Here is a 23,510-nt window from a genome sequence, read left to right on the forward strand (position 1 = left end):
AGAGGATTTGTCAGCCCTTTTGCCGGGCTTCCCGGGTGCCCCCATCACGCCTTCCCCGGCCAGGAGGGGCTGCTTGAGGTGACATGGAAGAAGTCAGAACATCAAAGGGTCTCCTTGTCGCACCCCAAAGCCTGACCCACTGATTCATCTGGGAATGGTGGTCAAAGGACCTCTCGGTGCTTGTTGGAGATGCTGACCAATAATCCCCCCACTTGTTGTCGATACCAGCTTTTGAGCAATTCCTGGGGCTGGAAATGGCCAAGGCACCTTGCATTCCTCTGCAGCAGCACAGTGGCCGTCCCTCCATGGTGGCCACAGCCAGGCCGCTCCCCCTGTTCTGCTGCGGGGTTGAGAATGAGACCCTTGTTCATGCCTTCTCCCACAACAACAGACGTCCCCTGGAGCCTGTAAGCATGAAAGAGGAGAGTGTTCGCTACTGAGAAGAGTCTTCTCGTTAGCTGACTCCCCTCCTTTCACTCTGCTTGGCTCCAACCAGCAGGAAAGGTCAAGGAAGCATGTTAGAAGATTCTTCTCAGTGTCTAAGATGTTCCCCTTTCATGCTGATTGGTGTTAGAGTAAACAAATGTTGCATGGTCACTTTAAGTGATATTTGGGAATATCCCATGTACCTGTTTGCCATAATGTAACTTCCTAATGGGTGGGGTTTAGTCCTTCTCCTTTGTCCTGGGGGATTTTTGAATATTCTCCTTTCTCTTGCTGATCTTCCTACCTTTGAGATGGGCCGCATGGCAGATGCTCTCTCTCTAAGAGCATCCATTACCAACGCCAAGATGAACTGAGACCTATATTTTCTTTCTTCCAAGCTAAAGCCTATGTTCTTCTAAACATATGAAGGTTGTAAGTAAACATTTTTCTTTTACCTAAAGGTTTGTGTCTGTTGTTATTTATATATGGAGAATGATGGTCTCGGGGAAGGAGAGCATCCAGCTGAGGAAGAGGGAAACGATCCCTTAGAAGGGACCCATTCCTTGGGGGATGAGCAGCTATCCTCTCATGCCGAGGATATATCTCCAGGGGGTGGAGGGATCCTTGTAGTGGGTGATTCGATCATTAGGAACATAGACAGTGGGGTGTGTGATGGGCGTGTAGACCGCAAGGTGTTTTGCCTGCCTGGTGCGAAGGTTGCGGATATCGCCCGTTGTTTAGATAGTTTGGTAGACAGTGCTGGGGAGGAGTCAGTGGTCGTGGTGCACGTTGGCACCAACGACATGGGGAAATGCAGCCGTGAGGTCCTGGAAGCAAAATTTAGGTTGCTAGGTAGGATGCTGAAAGCCAGGACCTCCAAGGTGGCTTTCTCTGAAATGCTACCGGTTCCACGCGCAGGACCAGCCAGACAGGACCAGTTTTGCAGTCTCAATGCGTGGATGAGACTATGGTGTCGGGTGGAAGGGTTTGGATTTGTTAGGCACCGGGGAACATTTTGGGACAAGCCGGGCCTGTACAAAAGGGATGGGCTCCACTTGAACCAGAATGGAACCAGACTGCTGGCACTTAAAATTAAAAAGGTAGCAGAGCAGCTTTTAAACAGACTGAGGGGGGAAACTCGACAGGAGCTGAGGAAGGTCCGGTTCGGAATAAACCTCCCCCCTGGGATAAAAACCAAAGAAATGATGAAATTTTAAAAGGGGTAGGCCTAGAAGTAGGCATTGTGAGAGCAGGGGCACAGGATATAAATTCAGAAGAGCAAAATTACCACAGGCCTAACCACAAGTGCCAAAGACACTTGAAGAGAGACACTGCTTACAAGTGCCTGTACGCTAATGCTAGGAGCCTCCGAACCAAGATAGGAGAACTGGAGTGCTTGGTCTTAGAGGAGAGCATTGATATAGTGAGCATAACGGAGACCTGGTGGAATGGAGAAAACCAGTGGGATACGGTTAATCCTGGATATAAACTATATCGGAAGGACAGGGAAGGACGTATTGGTGCCGGAGTCGCTCTATACGTGAAAGAAGGCATTGAATCCAGCAAGCTGGAAACCCCAAAAGAGGCGGACTCTTCCACAGAATCGTTGTGGGTGGTGATACCATGCCCCAGGAGGGACTTAATACTGGGAACGATCTATCGTCCCCCTGATCAAAATGCTCAGGGAGACCTTGAGATGAGATATGAAATTGAGGAAGCATCCAAACTAGGAAATGTGGTAGTAATGGGTGACTTCAACTACCCGGACATAGACTGGCTGCATATGTGTTCCAGTCATGACAAAGAAGCAACGTTTCTAGATATTCTAAATGACTATTCTCTAGACCAGTTGGTCATGGAACCGACCAGAGGGACGGCAACCCTGGACTTAATCCTCAGTGGGGACCGGGACCTGGTGCGAGATGTAAGTGTTGTTGAACCGATTGAGAGCAGAGACCACAGTGCTATTAAATTAAACATACATGTAACTGGCCAATTGCCAAGAAAATCCAACACGGTCACATTTGACTTCAAAAGAGGAAACTTCACAAAAATGAGGGGACTGGTAAAAAGAAAGCTGAAAAACAAAGTCCAGAGGGTCACATCACTCGAAAATGCTTAGAAGTTGTTTAAAAACACTATATTAGAAGCTCAACTGGAGTGCATACCGCAGATCAGAAAAGGTACCGCCAGGGCCAAGAAGATGCCAGCATGGTTAACGAGCAAAGTCAAGGAAGCTCTTAGAGGCAAAAAGTCTTCCTTCAGAAAATGGAAGTCTTGTCCGAATGAAGAAAATAAAAAGGAACACAAACTCTGGCAAAAGAAATGCAAGAAGACAATAAGGGATGCTAAAAAAGAATTTGAGGAGCACATTGCTAAGAACATAAAAACCAACAACAAAAAATTCTATAAATACATTCAAAGCAGGAGACCATCTAGGGAGGCGATTGGACCCTTGGATGATAAGGGAGTCAAAGGTGTACTAAAGAACGATAAGGAGATTGCAGAGAAGCTAAATGAATTCTTTGCATCTGTCTTCACAGTGGAAGATATAGGGCAGATCCCTGAACCTGAACTAACATTTGCAGGAAGGGATTCTGAGGAACTGAGACAAATAGTGGTAACGAGAGAGGAAGTTCTAGGCTTAATGGACAATATATAAACTGACAAATCACCGGGCCCGGATGGCATCCACCCGAGAGTTCTCAAAGAACTCAGATGTGAAATTGCTGATCTGCTAACTAAAATATGTAACTTGTCCCTCGGGTCCTCCTCCGTGCCTGAGGACTGGAAAGTGGCAAATGTAACACCAATATTCAAAAAGGGATCCAGAGGGGATCCTGGAAATTACAGGCCAAGATAGAGGTGATCCAGTGGACATAGTGTACTTAGACTTTCAAAAAGCTTTTGACAAGGTACCTCACCAAAGACTTCTGAGGAAGCTTAGCAGTCATGGAATAAGAGGAGAGGTCCTCTTGTGGATAAGGAATTGGTTGAGAAGCAGAAAGCAGAGAGTAGGAATAAACGGACAGTTCTCCCAATGGAGGGCTGTAGAGAGTGGAGTCCCTCAAAGATCGGCATTGGGACCTGTACTTTTCAACTTGTTCATTAATGACCTAGAATTAGGAGTGAGCAGTGAAGTGGCCAAGTTTGCTGACGACACTAAATTGTTCAGGGTTGTTAAAACAAAAAGGGATTGCGAAGAGCTCCAAAAAGACCTCTCCAAACTGAGTGAATGGGCGGGTGGGTCCCCTTTGGCCTGACCCAGCAACAGCTGGTATCTTTAAAAGTTGTGCAGAGGGAAGGGAGAATTCCACCTTGTGGTTTTTCCCATTACAGTGTTGCAAGAACACCTGCACTTGGCTGACTTTCTCTTCTCCTAAAGATCAGAGCTTGGAAAAGTTACTTTTTTGAACTACAACTCCCATCAGCCCCAGGCAGCATGGCCACTGGATTGGGCTGATGGGAGTTGTAGTTCAAAAAAGTAACTTTTCCAAGCTCTGCTAAAGATGCAGGATCAGTCTCAGGCCCTGAACCTGGCAACCACCCACCCCAGTCAAAGTGCACTGCATTCAAGGCTAGCTAAGTTATTTTGGTGTCTGAGAGAGAAAATCCCACATGCACTTCTCCATGGGAGTAAAAACACAATAATAATAGATCAAATAACTAATTATTTGTTACCCTTTCATGACAACCAAAATCAACTGCCTGAGGCAGCTGCCTCATTCTGCCCTTTGGCATAAATACTAGTTTTCTGACAGGGCCACACATTTGTAGCCCATCACATTTGCATATGATCACAGTTCGTCTGAACCCTTGAATCTTCCAAGAGCCAAATTAGATGTGACATCACAGGCATGTGAATGACCTTCACATGCCTTGCATCCTGACACCAACCCTGTGAGGTAGGTTAAACCAGAGCTTGTAACTTTTCCAAGCTCTGGGTTAAACTGAGAAATAGTCACTGAGTGGGGATTTTAACCTAGCTCTCTCCAGTCCTAGTGCAGCAATCTCATGTATGCTCTGAGATTTAGAGATTTTAGGCTGCCCAAGTCAATCAGTGAGCACTATGATTAGAAATCCCTGGTAAAACAATTCCCTTTGATTAGAAGCTAGCCCTGTCAATCACAAAAGGGCTCTCTCTCCCCCTTCTCCCTCCCCTGGCATTTTCCTTATATGGCAAGTTTGAGAAAAAATGTTTGAATTTTTGCAGACACATTCTCTGCAGCAGTTTTTAAACATCTGAATCTCCAAAACATCGCAAAGCACTTCAGAAGTCCTCATTTGGTTCAGGGCACTTTGAAGAGATCCTGTTTCAACTCGAGACAACCCCCCAATAAGCTTCAGTTTCTGATTCAGGATTTGTCACAGGAACATAAAAAGCTGCCTATACTAGGTCAGACTATTGGTTCATCTAACTCACTTACTGGCAGTGCCTCTCCAAAGTTTTAGCCTGAGGACACTCCCAGCCCTACCTTGTAAACCGTCTATACATTAATTTATAACAATTCTCTTTAATTGTTGAATATAAAAAAATTGTTGTGTGTATTCTGACTTCTCAAATGTCATTGGCGTGCCTAAATTTTATTTTTACTGCATTTTTAAAATGTGTTTTGGATTGTATCTTGCCAGCTGAATTGCAGGTGCTGGAGTTCAATCCTCCCAGAGGGAGGCCCTGAGGGCAGGGAAATGTAAGAGAACAGGCCCCTGCTGGGGACTGGGGCCTTGTCAGTTGTCCAAGGATCCATGTGGTAAAGCTGGGCCTGTTGGGCTCTAAGAGTAGTTTGAATTCAGTCGCTGTTGCAGACAACACCCCAGGGTGACTGAACATGGTGGTGGTGAGCTCCAGAGTATGCCTGTGTGACCTGCTCCCAAACTCCACACCTCTGAACTTATGCATAGGCTAGCTCTGCCTTTAAGAAGAGGAAGGTGGCCACCTCAGCCACCTGATTTTAGGTGTCACAAAAAGGCAGCAAATTCTTACTTCAGTTTTCTTTTCAAATTTGCAATTGTAACAAAAAAGAAGGCAAAACAAACAACAAAAATAATAACCAAAAAAACCCTAAAACAGCAACAAAAATTCATTGCCATCTGATGCTGACAATGATAATATTCCATAGGAACATAGAGGCATAGGAAGCTGCTTTGTAGGGAGTCAGACCATCGGTCCATGTACCTTGGTATTGTCTACACTGACAGACAGTGGCTCTCCAGAGTTTCAGGCAGGAGTGTCTCCCAGCCCTACCTAGAGATGCCAGGGATTGAACCTGGGACCTTCTGCGTGCAAGGCAGATGCTCCACCACTGAGCATCAGTCTTGTTTTAAATGTATACATTAATGTAAGCAGCCCAAATGTCCACACAGGCATACAAATGAGATTCACAATGATGAGGCATATGTTCAAACATAGAAAGGATAGCGAGATCTTTAAACTACTGGGTGAAAGACGATTTATATTTGTCCTTCCAGTCTTGCAGTATAAGTCTCTGAGCCACCATAAGGGCTTGCAGAACCCACTTTTGTTGTCCATCTGTTAGTCCCCATGCTACAGTACTATCATTTTAAGGATGTGTGAACAGCCACAAATACGAGCAATAATTTCTGACCAATATTGAATTTATTTTGATTGTATGTTTGCTCCCAGGGATCGGTGCTTGTGGGATTTTCTATCTCAGGTGACAAAATAACTTGGCTAACCTTTGGTATTATGATTATAACTTGAGAGGGGCACTATTTGCTGTTCCATCTCAAGCAGCAAAATGGCTTAGCTGAGTCTCCTGGCTTCATGCGTTCATTCATTCATTCATCCTGGATTGTCATCTGAAAAGGCCTAGTGACTCTTCCAAAGATTTCAGTGAAGATTATATGTGCTTATGTCTATTTTGGTAGGTCTCTCCCCCTCCCCCCCCCTGCCAATTTCTTTTGGTCAATGTGACTCAAGAAATCCTTTTAAGGCCATTAGTAACAACTCCTCTTAATTTTCTCTTTTACCACCTAAGCTTGTTTCTTCACTTTCTGATCCTCAAAGTGTTGTGGAATGTTGTTTTCCTTCTGACATCTCTTTGATCTGTTTCTAGCCAAAATGGTGTGGTGGTGGTGGTGTGTGTTTACAGCACGTTCTAGTTCTTTCTCCTGCAAATATCAAACAGGGTGAGCTTCTGAGCCAAATTCCCCATAGGATTTGAGAATGTGACTCTCTAATCTTGTGTAAAGAAACATTAACCACATTAGTCACACAGCACTCTAACTTTTACCAAATACCTACCTTTGTGCCAGAGTCTACACAATTCAAAGAAGAACATCCAAATATTTTCATGTATTCCATGCAATTTTAGTCTGGTAGGCTGTATTAAGAAAGATGGATAGTGCAAGTTCATCTGGGACTAAGCAGAGTGAGTTTTAAAAAACAAAACTTTTGCTTGTAAGTCCTACAAAGATACTTGCCAATGTATGAGTTGCAAAACCAGGCCCAGATTTTTTTTACTTTTAAGAGGAGACAGCATTACTTTATTTCAAGCTAGATTTTCTCATTTTCTATTTGGAAAGAGATGCTCACACAAATCCTAATACCAAAAATTCTCCTGATTTACCACAGCGGTTCTCAGATGCGGCAGTAAAACACCCTGGAACCTACAAGGGCTGATACCTGATACATGCATTAATTGATTAAAACAGGGGTCAGCAATCTGGTGTCTGTAGGCACCATGATGCCCTTGAGTGGAGGCTTTTGCCTGGTGCCATGGAAGCCACTGAGCAACCCCACCTGCTCCTTTGCTCATGAGGAGGTGAAGGTAGCTGAAAGAGGAAATTAGAAGAGTGACACTCTTTTCCACGTCATCTTTCAGCTCTATTTGCTTTTCCTCCCCCCTTTTTATAATTTTATTAATTGTATGACATCAAATACAGAAAAATATACAATAAACAAATCCCCCCCCCTGGCTCATCAACTACATGCATCAATCAGACTCAGATTAATTCTACTGTACTTGATTTTGTACACAGATCATTTGGAAAAGTGAAGTATGTGTGTGCAGGGCCGGTGCCGAGGGCTCCTGCAGCCCAGAGGGGTCCCTGACGGGCCCTTCCTTAGGGTGGGGAGTGGTGCTCCTGTTCCATGATCTGCGGCAGTGTTGGGTCCTGCAATCTGAGCCTGCCGTGGATCACAGAGAGGGAGCTCCCAGGCACATCCCCCAAACAGTGCAGGCTTCAATAAGCCCATCTACATGCCCCACCTACCTCTCCCGTCAGTGTGAATGCTGTGCGTCCTATGCACGCTGTGTGTGCATGCATGCCATCACCCAAGAGGGTGGCGGGGGCTTCCCCAAGGGGATGTCATCCTGCCACCATCTTAGTTAATGGCAGGCATGCACACTATGCATGCACACCATTCACACAACATGAGAGGAAGGTGAGACGCATGGGTGGGCTTATTAGCCCTGTGCCACCTGTTTGGGGGGGTGTTGATCTCCAGTGCTGTGGTGTCTCCTCAGAAGGGAACTGACCCTGCAAAAAGTTGTCCCTTGAATGTCCACCAGCTCAGTAAAGTGGGGGAGGCATGAAATGGTACATTCTGGCCAGGGTAGGGTTTACTTTCCATGACAGGCTCTTGTCTACCTGCCCTCTATCGCTCTGCTGGCAAAAATATTTCTCTTTTGAAAGCCTTCTGAAGGATGACTGACAGCTCTACTTAACATTTGAGCATAGGAAGCTGCCTTACACCGAGTCAGACCATTGGTCCATCTAGCTCAGTATTGTCTACACTGAGTGGCAGCAGCTCCCCAAGATTTCAGACAGGGTCTTTCCCGGTTGTATTCGGAGATGCTGGGGATTGAACATGACACTGTCACACCTTCACCTCTCTGTTCACCCACCATCATCTCCTCCTTTTCTGTACTAGCAAATGAGTGGGGCACGTTATGTATCTCTCCCCAAACACACTTTTATATAGCAATGCTGCTTTATTTCCTCAGCCCTTACTATATCCACCAGGTTTGCAGTCAAACCTCACTCCCCTGTGCCTCTTTGTATCCTTTCTTAGGATCACAGCTATGGGTTTGCTACCTTAACCTGCTACCGTACTCTGAGGTGATTTCGCTGCCACCATTTGATACTGTTTCACAACCCTTGTTTATATTTATATCAATCCTCATATGTGTTATAGTAGCTGGCCAAATAATCAGGCGTGCTTTGAACCAAAGTGGATGATTAAATAACAGATTTTAATATGAATAAGAATACTTTGTGCTCAGGTTCTTAAGCGTGTGGTTACAAATAAATGTTCTTTACTTCTGGATGAAGTACGCTCATTAAATTGCTCTATTAACGCCAATAATAACATCCTCCCTAACTACCCACACTGCAACCACTCTTCCCGCCCTCTTCCTTCCAAGTCAAAACCCGTCAACTGCCAAACACTCAAATACAAAACTCTCAACCCAGCATTCACGCAACCAATCACAAACCAGCCAGCACCAGCATTCTATCTCACTCATTCCCCCCTCCCAACACTCACCACTCACCTTAATCATTCCCATAAAACCCACTTACCATAAATAACACAATACAAACACACACAACATTTTAACATAAAAGGGTGGAACATCAAAGGGGCCCACTCCATGCAAAGCAGATACTGCACCACTGAGCTGCAGCCCTTCCTTAAGACACAGGCACAAAGTGAACTGTCTTCTGTCAGGTTAGACTAATGGTCTGTCTGGCTCAGCACTGTCTACACTGACTTTATATGTTAGGTGCTGCTGTTGTTTTCTTGCAATGTTTACCATTTGTGGATGTTTCAAACGTGTAAATTACTGTGAAATTGTGAATGAGTAGCAGGATATAAATGTTCCCAATCAATGGAGAAAACACTGATTTAAGAACTAGCTTTCTGAATTTCTGCATGTGAAATTATCCAAAGCCTTTACAGTGGTTCCTTGTTTGTAGTTTGTGCTCCACTGTAAATATGACAATACCCCTCATTACTGCAAAGCAGGGCTCATGATTTCCCATCTCTTTGGCTTTCCTTTAACTTTGCTTATATACTTTAATTTATGAGACTGAGTTTTCCCACAATCTCTGCAGAAAAAGTAATATTACATCCATTTTTTGTTTTAATTCCTTTTGTAGGCTAGAGCTGATTTAGTGGGAGTTATCCAAAGATACAAAATAAAATTGAATATGATGAACACAGTCTTGTCCCAGCAGCATCATTTGCTCCATTTCAATTATCAGTGTAATGATAAATATTTATGCCAATTCTTTATGCAGCCTCATTTGTGCTGGAACAAGCATTTACCACGAGAGGGCATTGTTGATATATTTTAGTATACACTATGTACATCAGAGGAAGGATGGAAGAAAAAAGACAAGGAGTTAACAACTCACTATTAAATGCAATAAAGATGTTAACACTTGTCCTTTTTAACAGCAGAGCTTGCAGGCACAGCAAACACAGAAGCTTTCTTCTAATCTAAGTATAGAAATGTCACACTCTCCATGATTGCTCATGACTAATCCACCACTCTATAAGGGGTTCTGCTATACTAAAGTGGAATGGGTACGGCTTCTCAGCAGAGACTGAAATACTGACTTGCAGTACTAGAGTTGGCAAGTTGCAACCCCGGAGGTTCCCCCATCTCTTTAAATCTGCTTTTGATTCAGGAGATAAGGTGGCAGCAGTTTCTTTGCTCTTTTGCCCAGTCTTCCACCCAACAGTCTCTTTTCTTTGGCATGTAAAATAAGCATCCAGATTACAGTAGCTGGTGGAGAGCAGGGATGTCAGAGAATTCTGTCGGAATGGGTAATGGTACGGAAATTGCATCAGCTCACACGTCCATTTGCAAACAGGAATGAAAATCAGGCAGGAGAATGTGATTGATATTGAAAAAGGGAAATGGACTGCCTTTAAGTCGATCCTGACTTATGATGACCCTATAAATAGGGATTTCATGGTAAGTGGTATTCAGAGGGGGTTTACCATTGCCGCCCTCTGAGGCTAGTCCTCTCAAGCTGGCTAGGGCCTGCTCAGCTTGCCACAGCTGCACAAGCCAGCCACTTCCTTGTCCACAACTGCCAGCTGGGGGGCAACTGGGCTCCTTGGGACTATGCAGCTTGCCCACGGCTGCACAGGTGGCAGGGCATGTAACCCCTGAGCCACTCCCTGTGGGGGTGATCTTTAGCTAGCCCTTGACACCTAGGAGACACGAGCGGGGATTTGAACTCACAGACTCTGGACTCCTAGCCAGGCTCTCCTCCCCACTGTGCTATACCAGCTGTCTGTGATTGATATTGGCTGTCCTCATTTTTTTTCAGTCTGCAATTTGCTGTCATGGTTTTTTTCAGTACATTATTGATGACATCCCCACCCCCAATTGAAATAAATGATGTGAAATCACATAATAACATCATTAATTGCGTTATAAAATTTGGCCGCAGTGAACAGCAAGCCAAATAAAGTGGGTTTTGCAGAACCCAAAGAACAGAAATGGTGCTGCCTGCAATGGATATGGGTCAGAACAGAAAATGATGCCTCTTTACATAGTGGAGACACAAACCAAGGGACTGGAGGAAACAGCCAAAAGAAGCCAGGCCTGCCTCATCCCCTGGTTTTGTGGCAAATTTACAGGGAAGACCTCCAGGTTGTGGCCTGGCAACCCTGTGGGTAAAAAGATCTAAACAAGAGACCCCAGTCCAAGTTTCAGCACAAAAGGCCAGTGTTGTTCTAAACTGCATTAGTAGGAAGATTGTTTCCAAGGCTTGGGAAGTGAGCAGACTGGTCTACTCATCAGAGGTACAACCTCATTTTTTAATGTTTCAACCTCTCTCCTTAGCTCAGCAACATGACAAAGATGAACATGCACTGGCGCTCTGCCCTCTACCCTCCCCCTGCACCTCCCCAGCAGGACCAAATTGGGTTATAGGGCTGGCAAGCCATTGGCAAAGGGTTGGCAGGCTGGATCAGGCCCACAGGCTGCTGGTTCATCACCCTGACTGAGCCAGAGGATGCCTCCCCTTGTTCTGGGATGAAGGACTGGTCTTGCCTTTCTTTGCAACCCTCCAAAAAGGACTTGTTCTGCTGCTACTACATCCTATGTTCCCCTAGAGCAGCCTTTCCCAACTAGTGGGCCACCAGGTATTGTTGGACCACAACTCCCATCAGCCTCAGCCAGCATTGCCAATGGTCAGGAAAGATGGGAATTGTGGTCCAACAACATCTGGAGGCACACTGGTTGGGAAAGGCTGCCCTAGAACAGGGAAGGAGAGTCTCTAACCTGGGAGGCAAATGTGGCACTCCAGGTCTCTCTGTTCGGCCCTCCAGACTCTCTCCAGGCTACACTCCTCACTAGCCCTTCTTTGCACCCTTCTTATGTCTTTTATTTCATTTTGGCATGGCTGAAATGCATCTTAGAACTCTGCTAATGTATTTTGCTCCAGAGGGTAGGATTCCAACCAATGAATTCAAATCACAAGAAAGGGGTTTTAGGCCAAACATTAGGAAGAACATCTTGATGGTACAAGGATATAAGAAAATCCCTGCTGGATCAGGCCAGTGGCCCATCTAGTCCAGCATCCTGTTCTAACAGTGGCCAACCAGATGCCCATGGGAAACCCACAAGCAGAACCTGAGTGCAACAGCACTCTCCCCACTAGTGATTCCCAGCCACCGGCAAGGTAGAACATAGCCTTCATGGCTAGTAGCCATTGATAGCTTTATCCTCCATGAATTTGGCTGCAGACACACTAGCTGCTTCAAAAGCAGCCAGAGAGTTTTCTCTGGCTTCGGTTTAAAATGCATTTAAAATATGTTTGCCCATAGCTGGACACATCTCCTTTTCCCGCTGCTGATCTCAGACTTTCGAGGACCGCCCACAGCAAGGCGTTGGGCCAATCACTGTCTCTGCCCAACCTACAGCAAAGCATTTTCATTGGACACACCACTGAGTGGCAACGAGTTGATGTACCAAACAATTTTGATTTCTGTGTGAAGCTGATTTCATGTAGAAATGCACTGGAGCTGCATTTCCCCAGGTTTGAAGTAAAAAGGGGCAGAGTTTTTTTACTAATAGTGTGTTTCTTCGACTTCAGAAAACAGAGTTGGAGATGCACTGAAGCCAGCACAACAGCAAGTGTGACTCTACCTTTTGTCTAATCCTCTTTTAAAGCCATCCAAATTGGGGGCCATCACTACCTCTTGTGGAAGCAAATCCCATAGTTTAACTGTGTGTTGTGTGAAGAAAAGAGACCGGCCATTCTTAATTATGCATTCTTCCATCCAGTGATCTCCGGGTTGCTAGGAATAGTCTCCTTCAGCCATCAAATGCCTGAGCAAACAGGAATGTTTTTAAATTCCTCCTGAAAGTCAGTAATGAAGGAGACAGACACACCTCACTGGAGAGGGCATTCAGCAAACGGGGAGCCATCACGGAAAAGGTCTTGTCACAGGTCAGCACCAACTGGGAAATAAGGCTTGGAATAGGCACTGAGGATAAAGTAGTTCTTCAACATAAGAAGAGTCCTGCCCTGACTCAGTATCCAGTTCCTACAGTGGCCAGCCAGATGCCTTGGGAAGCCCAAAAGCAGGACATGAGGGCAACAGATATCTCTCACTGTTGTTCTTCAGCGACTGGTATTCAGAGGCACGCTGCCTCTGATCCTGGAGGCTGAATATAGCTATCATGATTAGTAGCCCTGATAGGCTTGTCCTCCATGAATGTATCTAATCCCCTTTTAAAGCTATCCAAGTTGGTGGCCATCAGTAGATCTTGTGATAGCAAGTTCCATAGTTGACTATGCACCATGTGAAAAAATACCTCCTTTTGTCTGTCCTGAGTCTTCCAACATTCTACTTCTTTGCATGTCCATAGGTTCTAGTATTATGACAGAAGGAGAAAAAATTCTATCCACTTTGTCGTCTACAACAAGCATAATTTTATATACCTATATCATGTCCCCCATGTCCACCTGTTTTCTAAGCAAACAAACCCAAACATTGTGACATTTCCTCATAGGGGGAGTTGGTCCACCCCCTTGATAACTTTTGTTGCCCCTGTCTAAACCTTTTCCAACACTACAACACAAATCTTGGGATGCAGTAACCAGAAAACCAAAATTATACACAGTATTCCAAGTGTAGTCACACCATGGATTTGTGTAAAGACATTATGATATTGGTAGTTTTCTTTTCAATCCTTTTCCTAATGATTCCTAACATGGAATTTGCCTTTTTCACAGCTGCTGCACATCATCAAGCTATCCACTGTGACCTTTCTGTTCAGTTACCACTAGTTCAGATTCCCATTAGCGTATATGTGGTTAGGATTTTTGCCCCAATGTGCATCACTTTACACTTGCTTACATTCAGTTGCATTTGCCATTTGAATGCTTGCATTCACTTCGCTTAGTGAGATACTTTTGGAGTTGTTCACAATCCCTTTTTGTTTTGACCACTGTGAACAATTTGGTATCATTAGCAAACTTGACCTCCATCTCACTGCTCAACTAACTACAGATCATTTATGAACAAGTTTAAAAGCACAGGTCCCAATACTGATCCTTGTGGGACTTCCAATTTGTACATCCCTCTCTGCTTCCTGCCTCTTGACCAGTTACTGATCTACAAGAACACTTCTCCCATGACTGCTAAATTTACTCAGGAGCCTTTGGTGAGGAACAATGTCAAAAGCTGTGTGGAAGTCCAAGTACTGAGTATCTACTGAGACCATCCTTATCCACTTGCTTCCTGACCCTCTCAAAAGACTCTAAAAGGTTAGTAAGACAGGACTTACCTTTTCAGAAGTGTTACTGATTCTTCTTCAGCAAGACTTGCTGTATATATGATGATTTTATCATTATCCAAAAATCAGGTTAAGAACATAAGAACATAAGAAGAGCCTGCTGGATCAGGCCAGTGGCCCATCTAGTCCAGCATCCTGTTCTCACAGTGGCCAACCAGGTGCCTGGGGGAAGCCCGCAAGCAGGACCCGAGTGCAAGAACACTCTCCCCTCCTGAGGCTTCCGGCAACTGGTTTTCAGAAGCATGCTGCCTCTGACTAGGGTGGCAGAGCACAGCCATCATGGCTAGTAGCCATTGATAGCCCTGTCCTCCATGAATTTGTCTAATCTTCTTTTAAAGCCGTCCAAGCTGGTGGCCATTACTGCATCTTGTGGGAGCAAATTCCATAGTTTAACTATGCGCTGAGTAAAGAAGTACTTCCTTTTGTCTGTCCTGAATCTTCCAACATTCAGCTTCTTTGAATGTCCACGAGTTCTAGTATTATGAGAGAGGGAGAAGAACTTTTCTCTATCCACTTTCTCAATGCCATGCATAATTTTATACACTTCTATCATGTCTCCTCTGACCCGCCTTTTCTCTAAACTAAAAAGCCCCAAATGCTGCAACCTTTCCTCGTAAGGGAGTTGCTCCATCCCCTTGATCATTCTGGTTGCCCTCTTCTGAACCTTTTCCAACTCTAGAATATCCTTTTTGAGATGAGGTGACCAGAACTGTACACAGTATTCCAAATGCGGCCGCACCATAGATTTATACAACGGCATTATGATATCGGCTGTTTTATTTTCAATACCTTTCCTAATTATCGCTAGCATGGAATTTGCCTTTTTCACAGCTGCCGCACACTGGGTCGACATTTTCATCGTGCTGTCCACTACAACCCCGAGGTCTCTCTCCTGGTCAGTCACCGCCAGTTCAGACCCCATGAGCGTATATGTGAAATTCAGATTTTTTGCTCCAATATGCATAATTTTACACTTGTTTATATTGAATTGCATTTGCCATTTTTCCGCCCATTCACTCAGTTTGGAGAGGTCTTTTTGGAGCTCTTCGCAATCCCTTTTTGTTTTAACAACCCTGAACAATTTAGTGTCATCAGCAAACTTGGCCACTTCACTGCTCACTCCTAATTCTAGGTCATTAATGAACAAGTTGAAAAGTACAGGTCCCAATACCGATCCTTGAGGGACTCCACTTTCTACAGCCCTCCATTGGGAGAACTGTCCATTTATTCCTACTCTCTGCTTTCTGCTTCTTAACCAATTCCTTATCCACAAGAGGACCTCTCCTCTTATTCCATGACTGCTAAGCTTCCTCAGAAGCCTTTGGTGAGGTACCTTGTCAAACGCTTTTTGAAAGTCTAAGTACACTATGTCCACTGGATCACCTCTATCTATATGCTTGTTGACACTCTCAAAGAATTCTAATAGGTTACTGAGACAGGACTTTCCCTTGCAGAAGCCATGCTGGCTCTGCTTCAGCAAGGCTTGTTCTTCTATGTGCTTAGTTAATCTAGCTTTAATACTACTTTCTACCAGTTTTCCAGGGACAGAAGTTAAGCTAACTGGCCTGTAATTTCCGGGATCCCCTCTGGATCCCTTTTTGAAGATTGGCGTTACATTTGCCACTTTCCAGTCCTCAGGCACGGAGGAGGACCCAAGGGACAAGTTACATATTTTAGTTAGCAGATCAGCAATTTCACTTTTGAGTTCTTTGAGAACTCTTGGGTGGATGCCATCCGGGCCCGGTGATTTGTCCATTAAGCTTAGAACTTCCTCTCTCGTTACCACTATTTGTCTCAGTTCCTCAGAATCCCTTCCTGCAAATGTTAGTTCAGGTTCAGGGATCTGCCCTATATCTTCCACTGTGAAGACAGATGCAAAGAATTCATTTAGCTTCTCTGCAATCTCCTTATCGTTCTTTAGTACACCTTTGACTCCCTTATCATCCAAGGGTCCGATCGCCTCCCTAGATGGTCTCCTGCTTTGAATGTATTTATAGAATTTTTTGTTGTTGGTTTTTATGTTCTTAGCAATGTGCTCCTCAAATTCTTTTTTAGCATCCCTTATTGTCTTCTTGCATTTCTTTTGCCAGAGTTTGTGTTCTTTTTTATTTTCTTCATTCGGACAAGACTTCCATTTTTTGAAGGAAGACTTTTTGCCTCTAAGAGCTTCCTTGACTTTGCTCGTTAACCATGCTGGCATCTTCTTGGCCCTGGCGGTACCTTTTCTGATCTGCGGTATGCACTCCAGTTGAGCTTCTAATATAGTGTTTTTAAACAACTTCCAAGCATTTTTGAGTGATGTGACCCTCTGGACTTTGTTTTTCAGCTTTCTTTTTACCAATCCCCTCATTTTTGTGAAGTTTCCTCTTTTGAAGTCAAATGTGACCGTGTTGGATTTTCTTGGCAATTGGCCAGTTACATGTATGTTTAATTTAATAGCACTGTAGTCACTGCTCCCAATCGGTTCAACAACACTTACATCTTTCACCAGGTCCCGGTCCCCACTGAGGATTAAGTCTAGGGTTGCCGTCCCTCTGGTCGGTTCCATGACCAACTGGTCTAGGGAATAGTCATTTAGAATATCTAGAAACTTTGCTTCTTTGTCATGACTGGAACACATATGCAGCCAGTCTATTGAAGTCACCCATTACTACCACATTTTCTAGTTTGGATGCTTCCTCAATTTCATATCTCAAGTTACTTGAGAATGCTATCTATTTCTTCTCCATTCAGATCCCATGATTAATGTAATTAATGTAAATGTGACCAAAAAGCTCCTCTTGAGTAGTTTTGGAGCATCTGCTAGCTATGACTCTTTGTAATAAGAACAGTTGGCCATGGAAGGAGTTTCTAAAGGCACATTATTCCTTCTTGTTAAAAACAAAACCAACTGTTCTTATCTCCAAAGAGAAATCATTACTGTGCAGAAAAACTAGAGCTTTGTTTTGCTGTCCATGTCTTAAAAAGCCTACACTGGACCCAATGGAGCGTAACAACTATAGACCAGTCACCAACACCCCTTTCTTGGCAAAGGTGGTGAAGAAGGTGGTTGTAGAGCAACTGCAAGTATTCCTGGATGAGACTGATTATCTAGATCCATCACAATCTGGATTCAGACCTGGTTTCAGAACAGAATCATCCTTGGTCACCCTGATGGATGACCTTTATTGTGAAACAGATAGGAGTGCAACCCTGTGACTTCTGCTCGATCTCTCAGTGGCATTTGGTACCATTGACCAGGTATCCTCCTGGACCAACTCAGTGGGATGGGTACTGGGGGCATTGTATTACTGTGGTTCCACTCTTGCCTGCAGGGTCACTTCCAGACAGTAACACTGGTTGAGTGGTCCTCAGGTCCCTGGCACTTGTGCTATGGGGTTCCTCAGGGTACTATTCTTTCTCCAGTGCTATTTAACATCTCTATGAAGCTGTTGGGAATGGCCATTAGGAATTTTGGAGCAAGGTGTCAGCAGTATGCTGATGACACTAAGCTTTATTTCTCTATAACATCTGATTCAAGAGAGGCTGTGAATGCTCTAGATTGATGTCTGAATGCTGTAGTAGACTGGGTGAGGGCCAATAAACTGTCCTTGAATCCTGGGAAGACAGAGGCTCTTTGGGTAGGTGGTTCCCATGTCTGGGAGATAGGCAAGTTACCTGTTCTGGATGGGGTCACATTCTCTCCGAAGGACCAAGTCCTTAGCCTAGGGATATTCCTGGGTTGATCGTTGTCACTAGAGATATCATCTGTCATCAGGAATGCCTTTTACCAGCTTAGTGTAGTTGGTTAGCTATGGCCATTCATGAACAGGGACAGCATTACCTCTGTAGTCCATATGGTAGTAACCTCAAGGCTGCAACCCGCTCTGTGTGGGGCTGCCCTTGGCCTTCTATTCCCATCAGAAGTTAGTGCAATGGGAGTTCCCCCGTCTCCCCCCCACCTGCCCAAATCTGCTCTGGAGGGTTGGGAGAACCCCTAGAACAGTGCAGGGGGAAGGAAAGGGGAGATTGTTCTATCGGGCAGGCAGATATGCTTGCACTGATGGAACTATCCCTTAGCGCTATGCTGAATACAACCCCCGAGTCTCCAGTAACCTAAATTATTTAAAAGGCCTGGGTGCACAGAAAGGTCTTCGCCTAACATCATCATTGAAGTTATTTATTTATTTATTATTTGATTTATATCCCACCCTTCCTCCCAGCAGGAGCCCAGGGTTGCAGAAGAGCTAAAAACACTTTAAAACATCATAAAAGCAGACCTTAAAATACATTAACACAAAATGTTAAAAACATTTTTAAAAGCTTTTAAAACATCTTTAAAAAGGGTTAAAAACATTATTTAAAAACATATTAACAAGCAATTCTAACACAGATGCAGATTGGGATAGGTCTCAACTTAAAAGGCTTGTTGAAAGAGGAAAGTCTTGAAAAGGCGCCGAAAAGATAGCAGAGATGGCACCTGCCTAATATTCAAGGGGAGGGAATTCCACAGGGTAGATGCCACCACACTAAAGGTCCATTTTCTATATTGTGCAGAATGAACCTCCTGATAAGATGGTATCTGCAGGAGGCCCTCACCTGCAGAGTGCAGTGATCAACTGGGTATATAAGCAGTAAGATGATCTTTCAGGTATCCTGGTCCCGAGCTGTATAGGGCTTTGTACACCAAAAGTAGAACCTTGAACTTGGCCCGGTAGCAAATGGGCAACCAGTGGAATTCTTTCAGCAGTAGGGTGACATGTTGGCAATACCCTGCCCCAGTGAGCAGTCTCGCTGCCGCATTTTGCACCAGCTGCAGCTTCTGGAGCAACCTCAAGGGCAGCCCCACATAGAGCGCATTACAGTAATCCAGCCTGGAGGTTCCCAGTGCGTGGACAACAGTGGTCAGTTATGACCTGGTTCAATATTACAGCAATACTGGGCACCACTATTGCCTCTCCCCCACCCATTCCAGACACTGCCTGAAGCATCACAGAGATCTGCAAAATCAATTTCACCAGAGACCATGGCTGTCATAGTCAGGGGTTCCCAAACTGTGGTCCATGGACCACCAGTGATCCACAAGCTTCATTCAGGTGGTCCATGGTGTCCCTGTGAATTTGTAGTTGAAGACAGGAGATGGCACATCCATTGTATTAAACATTCATATTGATTTTTAACTGTGTTTTTATTGTTCCTCTTATTTCTTGTATTACAATTTGAATTATATGGAATTCATCATGGAATTCAATCAAATCCAATATATAAGAAATAAAAGAAGCAATAAAAACCTATTTAAAAATCATGCAGCATCTATCACAGTGCATTATAATTTGCTACAACAGGAAGAAAAAAAATCATTAAGTGGTCCACCAAGACCCTAAGCAATTTGCACGTGGTCCATGGGGAAAAAAGTTTGGGAACCACTGCCATAGGCAACAGTACCTCCTGCTTTCTGAACAGCTATCATAGGAACATAGGAAACTGACTTACATCACGTCTCCTTGGTCCACCTAGCTATCATGGTCCAGCTAGCTCAGGAACTGGCAATGGCTCTCCAGGGCCTCAGGCTGACATCTCTCTTATAATCTATAACCTGACCCTTCTCCCCACCCCCTGCCCTTTTTTTGAACTGCAGATGTTAGAGACTAAATCTGGGGTTTTCTACATGCAAAGCATGTGCTCTGCCACCAAGTGGGATCCCTCCCAAAGGTTTGTCTGGGAAAGTGAAAAGACAAATCTTACTTAGACCAGGCGTGACTATTTGCCCATCTAACACAGTATTTTCTACTCTGGTTGGCAGCAGCTCTCCAGGTCCACAGCCTAAAAATAGCAGCACATAATTATATTTAATATGGAGCATTTATCACACCAGATTGACTTGCACCCACATTTAAATCCTGACTTTTCCCCATTAATTGCTTCGGCTCATCATCAGATGTCACACAGTAAGTATTATACGCATGATGATTCAGTAGGAAATTTCCAGCAATCTGAGAGTATGCTTCCCATCAGATATATTTGCCCTGGTATTTCAAGACACACGTGTGCTGTGTGAGTAATGAGTTCCATTCCTTTTATTTCACTGAAAAAGAAGGATTTAAAATGGACTGCTTATTTTATTAAGAAATCAGTGAGTGAAATCAATGTACAACACTCCGTTCTGCATTTTAATAATTTATATTCTGTTTGTGTGAATATTGGAAATAACCATGCTGGGTTGGTCTGTATTAAGGCTCTTGTAAATATATGGGATTGTAAATAGAAAGGGAATGTGTGTTTAATTAACAAGGTAGTCCTGTTCCTGATTTATTGGGTGGGGATCACTTCTGCATCTCCTTGCACCAAATATTTATTTATTTAACAATCTTTCTATACCATTTACGTAAAAATACATATTAAAACAACTCAAAACAGAGAGATCAAATCACAGATAATAGGGCAGAAGGGTACAGTGCTACTGGTCAGGGAATGCCCAAGTAAACATTAAAGTTTTTACTACAAACAGTAGCATCCAATGATCTGTGCCTCCCAAATAAAGGAGGTGGGGGGTGGGGAGGACATTCCAGAGGGTAGGGTAGAGAAGGCCCACTTCCACACTACCACCAGATGGCACTCCACAGGTCGCAGAAGGGCCAAAGCTCAGTGGAAGAGCATCTGCCTTTTATGCAAAAGATCAGTCCTCAGCATCTCCAGGTAGGGCTGGGGACTAAAACCCTGGAAAGCCACTGCCATTCAGTGACAACGCTGAACTACATGGATATGTGGTCTGACTCAGTATAACACAGCTTCCTATGTTCCTCTGGCACTATCACCAAGGCCTCCACTCATAATAAGCCTGTATTGGAAAAGGTCATCCTTTAGGTAACATGGACCAGAGTTTTTTTAGGGCTTTATATGTTAATAGACAGCTGGTATAGCACAGTGGGGAGGAGAGCCTGGCTGGGAGTCCAGAGTCAGTGAGTTCAAATCCCTGCTCGTGTCTCCTGGGTGTCAAGGGCCAGCTAAAGATCACCCCCACAGGGAGTGGCTCAGGGGTTACGTGGCCTGCTACCTGTGCAGTCGTGGGCAAGCTACACAGTCCCAAGGAGCCCATTTGCCCCCCAGCTGGCAGTTGCAGACAAAGAAGCGGCTGGCTTGTGAAGCTGTGGCAAGCTGAGCAGGCCCTAGCCAGCTGGGGAGGACTAGCCTCAGAGGGAGGCAATGGTAACCCCCCTCTGAATACTGCTTACCATGAACATCCTATTCATAGGGTCACCATAAGTCAGGATCAACTTGAAGGCAGTCCATTTCCATTTTTCATATGTTAATAACAAGACTTTGAAGATGGATTGGTATAATCTATTATAAGGTGGTGTGTAGGGAATCTATCACAACATAATGTCACCACTGAACCTATAGTACCTACGACTGATGGAGGAAGAGTGGAAGGTACTCAGAACACATGTTCCATTTCCAAGAATGGTGCAACATTATGCCTGCAAAATACGTGGCATTAGTTAAAACATTCCCATTAAAGTTAATGGAGAGCACACCTACCCCCCCCATGACTGCCCCTACCTCCTCTCTGTACACACACAGAGACAGTGATCAAAATTTGGGTGATGCAATTTGCATAAAGAGTGCTCTTTGTACAAGAAACAATCAAGGGCCAGGGAGAGAACACAAAGAAATGAAAACAAAAATGAAAGGTATGGTGATGTGTGACCATTGAGCCCTGTTGTTTAAGATTTGTTTCTCAATACCCATGTGTATAGAATATATGCTGAGGAAGGTGGAAGCCAATACACTGAACTACTAAACAGTGTTATATCTCCCAGCTTTAGGCTGTGGGCACACTAGTCAGTTCAAAAGCAGCCTGAATAGTTTTTCTGGCTATGTTTTCAAGAGAGTCTGTCCTCTGCTGGCCACACCTCCCTTCCTCACTGCTGACCTCACACCTTTCAGGACCACCCACAGCAAAGTGTTGGACCAATCACTGTCAACACTTGAGCCAGCAGCAAAGCATTTCTGTTGGCCACAACTGGTGGTCCATCAAGTTGTGAAATCTCTTTGAAGGTAAATTAAAAAAAAAACACTTAAGCTGATCCGACCAGGATTTAGAGTAAAAGGGGGCAGAGCTAGCACTGTGTGCCCTTGTTTTCAGAAAACAAGAGTGGAGATGCACTGGAACTGGCACAACAGTAAGTGTGTCTCTACTGTTACATGGTGCCCCATCAAATAAAAATAAAGTTTTGAAGTTTTTTGGTACAACAGACAAATGCTGCTACCTCTCTAGAAACAGCATTTTAATGGAATGATCGTAGTTCAGTGGTACTGCACAGCAGCAATAGATGGCATGGTGGGGTTGGGGCACTCATGTGACCCTCGTCTGGCTAGGTCGCTGCAGCATATCAGGATGGAGAAGGGTGGGATGGCGGCAAGGTTGGCATGATGCAAATGCGCTGGTGGAGCTAATCCAGAGTTACTGCCCGCATGTGTGCACCACACAGACCTCGCCACTGCCACACCCAGCACCATCCTGGTATGCTGCGGTGACTCAGCTGGACAGCATTCAGGTGGGCGATACAGCCCCACCACATCATCTTCTGCTGATATATGCTTTGCATGCAGGAAGTTCCATATTAAATTCCCCAGGATGTCCAGGTAGGGCTGGGAAATACCCCTGTCTGACAGCAGGGAGAACCACTCAGGGTTGGTGCAAGGCAATACCACTGTCTGAGATGAAGGATAAGATGTTGCCCCAATCCATTCCATGTACAGAAGCCAAACTAGACTGATCAGGCCCTCTCGGGCATTCAGAGGCCTGGGCCACTCCCAGCTTTTGAGACCCTTAGCTATAATTATTTTTTTTTTTAAAAAAATGACCACACAGAAAAAAAATAAGATACAAAAAACCCTTATTTGTTTCTATAAACAGCTGACCTGAGAGGACAGAGTAATCACAGTTTTAATCTTGTGTCATCAGAACCAATGTTTTTTTTATTAATATTTATGAATATTTTTATTCTTTAATATGACCAAATCTGTATCAGTTAACAAAAAAATGTTTTTTACCAAAACACATCTCTTATTTGCTTAAATTTGCAGCTCTAAGCTGAGAGAGTGTGTCACATTCTGGTCTGATGGGCATAAAACACAAGTTGTGAAACTTGTCAAATGCCAAAAAATTGACAAGTCTCTAAATTTGAGGCCCTCTTTGAAGATGAGGCCAAGACCAAATGGCCCTCTTGGATCCCCCTCTGATTGGCCCTGGGACTGGCTGCTGAATCTTATTTCTGGGCTTGTTGATGGGATAGTGTCCTCCCCCAC

This window comes from Rhineura floridana, chromosome 2, assembly GCF_030035675.1.
Source record: "Rhineura floridana isolate rRhiFlo1 chromosome 2, rRhiFlo1.hap2, whole genome shotgun sequence".
NCBI lineage: Eukaryota > Metazoa > Chordata > Lepidosauria > Squamata > Rhineuridae > Rhineura > Rhineura floridana.